This window comes from Myotis yumanensis, unplaced genomic scaffold (assembly GCF_028538775.1).
Source record: "Myotis yumanensis isolate MYYU_CA2020_CCGP unplaced genomic scaffold, mMyoYum1.0.hap1 SCAF_19, whole genome shotgun sequence".
Lineage (NCBI taxonomy): Eukaryota > Metazoa > Chordata > Mammalia > Chiroptera > Vespertilionidae > Myotis > Myotis yumanensis.
The window spans coordinates 18,145,073-18,151,121 of NW_027223770.1; positions in this window are offsets into that span (position 1 = coordinate 18,145,073).

Here is a 6,049-nt window from a genome sequence, read left to right on the forward strand (position 1 = left end):
TCCCGCCAGGTTGGCTAAGAAGTGACATTCCTGGATCCCATCACCTCTTGGCTCTCAACAGTGACAAGGGAGGGGCACAGAGGTGCAGGCAAGAGGAAGCGAGGGCAGGCAAAGCCTGGACAGCCTTTTTAAAAACAGGAGATCACATCTGGCTTCTCAGCAGAGCACAGGGGAGCCCAGGGGGCGGGGGGTGGGAGGAGAGAGGGCTCTGCTCTGGGACCCACACTCAGGTGGGAGGTGGGCCTGAGCCGTGAGAGCCACAAACAGCTTTCCTCCTGCCACCGGCCTGGGTCAAGGGATGGTCTCATGTTCTTCTTTAGTTAAACACCAGAGTTTCCTGCCCTTTAATTTCTAATGGTCTTGAGGATCAGAGAGGACTCACGCCTCTAAGCCTCATGCATGCCAGGCTATGGACGCCCAGTTAGAGGTTTCCTTTGCCAGGCTGGACTCCCCGCTCTCACCTTGGTGTTCATGCCGCTCGTCCCCATTGCCCACTCACCTCTCCACTTCAAGAGTGACCTGAAGGCCCTAGCTGGTCTGGCTCAGTGGATAGGGCATTGGCCTGCGGACTGAAGGGTCCCAGGTTTGATTCCGGTCAAGGGCACATGCCCGGGTTGCAGGCTCAATCCCCAGTAGGGGGTGTGCAGGAGGCAGCCAATTAATGATTCTCTCTCATCATTGGTGTTTCTATCTCTCTCCCTCTCCCTTCCTCTCTGAAATCAATAAAAATATATTTAAAAAAATAAAAAATTAAAAGCTTAAAGTTTAAAAAATAAAAGAGTGAGGTGAAGGAGTGTGAAGCATGGAGTGCGGTAATGTGCATGGATGAGGTTAGTAAGAGATGGGGACGAAGAAGGCAGGCATTCTGCCAAGTGTTTCTAAATGAGATGCCAGAGGGACAAAACAGGGCAGTAGCTCACTAATTGGAAACCCCCCATCTTGGAAGGCACAGTCAGAATGCTCCCAACCTGTTGGGCTCAGTGAGAGTGATGGGTGACGGGGGTGGAAGATGGAATCATTTGTTTCTCGTTTATAAGAATTGTGCCCCCTGGTGGACAACCTGCACCACCCCAGGGGTGACCTGACCTCAGGAGTCTTTGGTTGCCCCTTTCTCCCCCCTCCCCTCTTAAAGTACCCCTCTCTGGTCACTGTCTGACATTCTACTATCAGAACTTTGTTTAGAAAAAGGCTTTGATCTTTTTAAGGTGTAAATATATGTGAATGGAAACATTGTAAAGCTGTTATCAGCTATTTTTTCACCCTGGTGTAAATGAAGATGCTGGCAGCAGCAAATTTCGAGAAAGGGGAGTGTGGGTGCATGAGAAGAATGAGAGAGAGAGCTGACAGAAAGCATGGGGGTGCTGAGGCCAGGCAGGGAATAGAGAAGTGGAAGGGAGAGGGTTGTGCTAAGAGGAGAGAATGGAGGAACACAGTGCCTAACCCAGGGGTGGGCAAACTTTTTGACTCGAGGGCCACAATGGGTTCTTAAACTGGACCGGAGGGCCGGAACAAAAGCATGGATGGAATGTTTGTGTGAACTAATATAAATTCAAAGTAAACATCATTACATAAAAGGGTACGGTCTTTTTTTTTTTTAGTTTTATTCATTTCAAATGGGCCGGATCCGGCCCGCGGGCCGTAGTTTGCCCACGGCTGGCCTAACCCCTAATTTACCTAAATGAAGAGAGCAAGAGCCTGTAGCTCACCTTGGGTTTTCTTGGCAGAACTGATCAAGTAAATTGCAAACTCCGGAGGTAAGAATTGTATCTATCATGCTTTCTAATTGCAAGAGTACCAAATGATGTTCTTCACTCTGCAGACTCCATGTGTGAGACTATTGTAAGACTATTCTTCCTCTTCCATTAATTTACCCTCCCCCTGCGAGGAACATGGCTGTATAAGGGAGAGTCAGCGTGCTAGCAGAAGGCAGCCTGGATGCATTATTCGGTGAGTTTCCCCAGAGTCTAATCAGGACCCTTTGTTCTAGCCTCCCAGCTCCAAGAGAACAAACAGGAGTTAAACCCCAGAGGAGAAGACAGAGTGGGTGGCTGAGAGGGGGAGAGTAGAGTTAAATATTTCCTCTGAGCAAAGAAGAATGGACCCAGGCCCAGAGCTATAATTCACGGGTCCTTAGATGAGTGTCCAGCTGCTTCAGCTGTCTCCACATCTGGGAGAGGATTGGCCAAGGGGGCTGGCACGTGAGGAAGCCAGTGGATGAGGCGGCTCACTGCCCGAGCCTTCCAAGCAGCTTCCCAGCGCCTGGGCCTTTGGAGATGTCATCTGCCGTGCCCAGCTCTGTGGCACAGTTTCCACGAAGAGCAGATGAAACACATCTGGGATGTTCAGGGACCTCTGACACAGAATGGTGGCGACGTAAAGCTCACACGCACACAAATGGCAAGTTCTGACATCTCTCTTCTGTGTAAAACCTGGTCTAAATCCTCACATGGTAAATCAGTGACTTAATAGTGTCTAATCTGAGGAACTGGGAGATTTTTAAAAAAAATATATTTTTATTGATTTCAGAGAGGAAGGTAGAGGGAGAGATAGAAACATCCATGATGAGAGAGAATCATGGATCGGCTGCCTCCTGCAAGTCCCCCACTGTGGGGATTGAGCCCACAACCTGAGCATGTGCCCTTGACCGGAATCGAACCTGGGGCCTTTTAGTTCGCAGGCCGACGGTCTATCCACTGAGCCAAACCAGCCAGGGTGGGGATATTTCTTTCAGCCACGTCCCTCCTCCTGGCTGAGATCATAGAGCTTATTCTCCTTCATTTCTTAGCCTCCTCTCTTTCTCCTTAATTCTTTTTGGGGAGATTCTCCAGGATGCTGGGTTTTACAGGTAGGCGAAAGTCATGCTTGGTCCTGATGTTGGGGAATCATCAAAACCTGAGAGCAGGGAACTCTAAGTCTCCAAACCGAATTCTGGGGTTGCCTCCTTCTGGCCTCAGTGCCTCCTCCTCTTGGGCTGATTATCATCTACTTTGAACCTCCCGCACCCATCTGGCTCCGCCAAGCAGTCCACATCCGCTCTGGGGATTGCCATGGAGACTGAACTAAAAGAAAAGGAAGCCTTGGCATTGATGAGTTTCCAGTGTAGGGCGGCTGTCGTCCAATCTTAGCAAACGAGTTTGACATTTAATTAGCAAAGGGCAGGTAAGTGCAAATGGAATGTTCCCGGGCTAGCAATGGAGTCCACATTTGCTGAAGATACAGAGAAAAATGAAGCCGTCAGATCCGTGTGAGGTCCATTGAGTGACTTCCTAGAGGAGGTGAGAGTTACACACATGCAGAGATGAGGCTGAGGGAGCCTCTGTGGGTGAGATGCTTACATGGAGCCACACGCGCTGGGATAGCAGCTCCAAGCAGAAGCCAGGCTAATTAATTTCGCTGGAGCCAGGTTTCCATGTCCAGGGGAAAGAGAAGTGAGTTTGCAAGATGAGCAAAGCAGCTGGCTGAGTCGCTTTAGACAAGTAACTTTATCTTTCTGGTCCTCAGCTGCCTCCACGGTGAGATGAGAGTCCTGGGCGAGGTGGCAAGGGTCCTGGGCTAAGGTTTCTGTCACAGAGGTGAGGGAAGTTAATGATAATGGGGAGCAGTGCGTTAGGCATTCCAAACTCTCCTAGGGGATAGAGCCAATCCCCATTGTAGAGATGAAATGTCTGGCCCAAAGTTTCACAGCCTGTGAGTGACCAAGCCGAGAGTAGAACTGAGCCTAGGCAGTCAATCAGTATGAATGAAGAGCTCCAACTTGCCAAGCTCTGTGCCAGGCCCCGGGGGATGTAACAGTGAGACAGATAAGGCCCCTCTCTCATTCTAGCTGGGGCAGGAGGGAAGACAGGCAACAAAACAGTAAAGATTCAAGTGAACAAAACAGGTGTACATAGAAGTAAATGCTACTGAGGAAATACAACATGGAATCCCGATCATGATCTGGCTTCTTCCGTTGGGTGGCCTAGGAAGGCTGGCTGAGGAGGTGGCACTTGGCTGAGACCTGAAGGACAGGAAGTGATCAGCCCAGTTGTCAAAGGGCATAAAAGGCCCAGCGGAGGAGTTTAGATTTCATGGCATGAGCTGGGCCTCAATCTCTCCTTTGGGGAAGGAGTTGCTTTTTATTTTTCAAAGATCATGGAGGACAGGGAGAAACAGGAGGATGGCGATTATAGAGTCCAAATATGGACGAAGGGCTGCCAATGTATCATGGGAAGTCCATGAGCAAAGCGGGGAGAGGCCATTCCCATTAGCTTTTCTCCTTCCCATTAGGAATACCAGAGAACGTGGGAGGGCGATGATGGTGGCCATCTTGGGGGGCTGAGTAAGGCTTGGTGGTAATAAGAATAAAAAATGAAAATATTAACAGCACTCTTAGATAACATTTATGAAACTTTTAAAAATGTATTAAGAATATTATCATAAGTAAAATCCTTTTATTCTTAATGTTTATTGCATGTAATATTATTATATGTAAGATCATTTTTTTTGAATAGTTGGTGTTTATTGCATGTAAGATGATCATATTTAAAATAGTTTTTCTTGAAATATTAAGGTTTATTGCATGTAACATTATTATATTTAAAATCGTTTTTCTTGACATAAAAAAAAAACCTGAAAAAAAAATGTATTAAGCACTTCTGCCCTAGCCAGTTTGGCTCAGTGGATAGAGTGTCTGTCTGTGGACTGAAGGGTCCCGGATTCGATTCTAATTAAGGGCTGCAGGCCCAGTCAATGTGTCTCTCTCACATTGATGTTTCTCTCTCTCTCTCTCTCTCTCTCTCTCTCTCACCCTTCTTTCTATAGAGAGGAGTAGTATTATTATCCTAACTTTAACAATGAAAAAGCTGAGGCTTTGAAGAGTAGAGTAACTTATCTGAAATTGCACAACTGAAATCGATGGAGCCAGGATGCACATCGGGGTCCTCCGAGCCTGGGCTCTTAATCCTCATGCTATATTGCCTTCTGCAGCCTCCAACAGTCCTGTAGTGTTGGATCTGGAAGTGAGCTTAGATTTTACGTAGACCAGAATTCTAATGCAGTCTTGTGACTGACAGCCTCTGACCTCGGATGATCCCTCTTCTTTGGACAGGTGAGAAAATCAAGCCAGAGAGCCAGATCAGTGATGCAAATGGAGTACCGACGCTGAGTTCTCCTGACTTCTACTCTAGTGCTCTCCATACTGGACTTCAGCAGATGCCTAGATCCTCAGTTCCTGGTTAGGAAGCCCTGGCAAAGCGATTGAGTAGAAGGGCAGCTTCCCAAGAGGGAGAAGACAAGTGTTAAATAAGAGAGTGTGCATAAAACTCTTGGTGCAGTGCTGAGCACCGAGGAAGTGCTCAATGCACGCCAGTGCCGTTGAGAAAGTCCACTCATGGGGTTTCTGTGCTCAGGGTTGAGACAATCGGCTGTGATCAGGGAAGAGGAACCTTGACTGACATGCTGCAGCCCTCGCCAAACCCCGCTGATCACAGTGAAAGTCAAATGTCTTTGGAAACCTTGTAACCCACCTTATAACGGCTGGGTATAGGAAAACAATTGCTTGCCCTATACAAGTGGCTTACGACTGCCCTTGGTTGTCTGAGCGTCTCTGTAATTATAGTCCCTCTTTAAACACCCAAACACACAAGGCCTTTGTAGACTTGAACTCCCTCCCTCTCACACACAATCCTCCCGTAGGCGCACTCTCCCTTTCATTTACAGAGCATAATCACCCCGTCTTACTCATTCACATAATGAATTTCAGCCCCGTGAATCTCCATGGAAGAGGGGCCCCTGGAGACCAATGGGCATCTGGGCAGCTTCCTGTTCCGAGGCCCCAGGGAAATCTTGGAAGAGTGGGTCCTTTATGGGGAGAAGATAATGGGTAGAAAGTGCTCTTCACTGATGGACCAGTCCCAGCGCTCTCTTCCTTTCAGCATTAGAATTGTTTACTTGAACAGCCACTTCTCTAAGAAAATTTCAAAATTCTTCCGCACACCTCGTTGTTAGGCCTCAGAATCCTGTCTTCTCCTCTTCTAAACTCAACTCAGAGCCTTTTGGTTCTGTGATGATG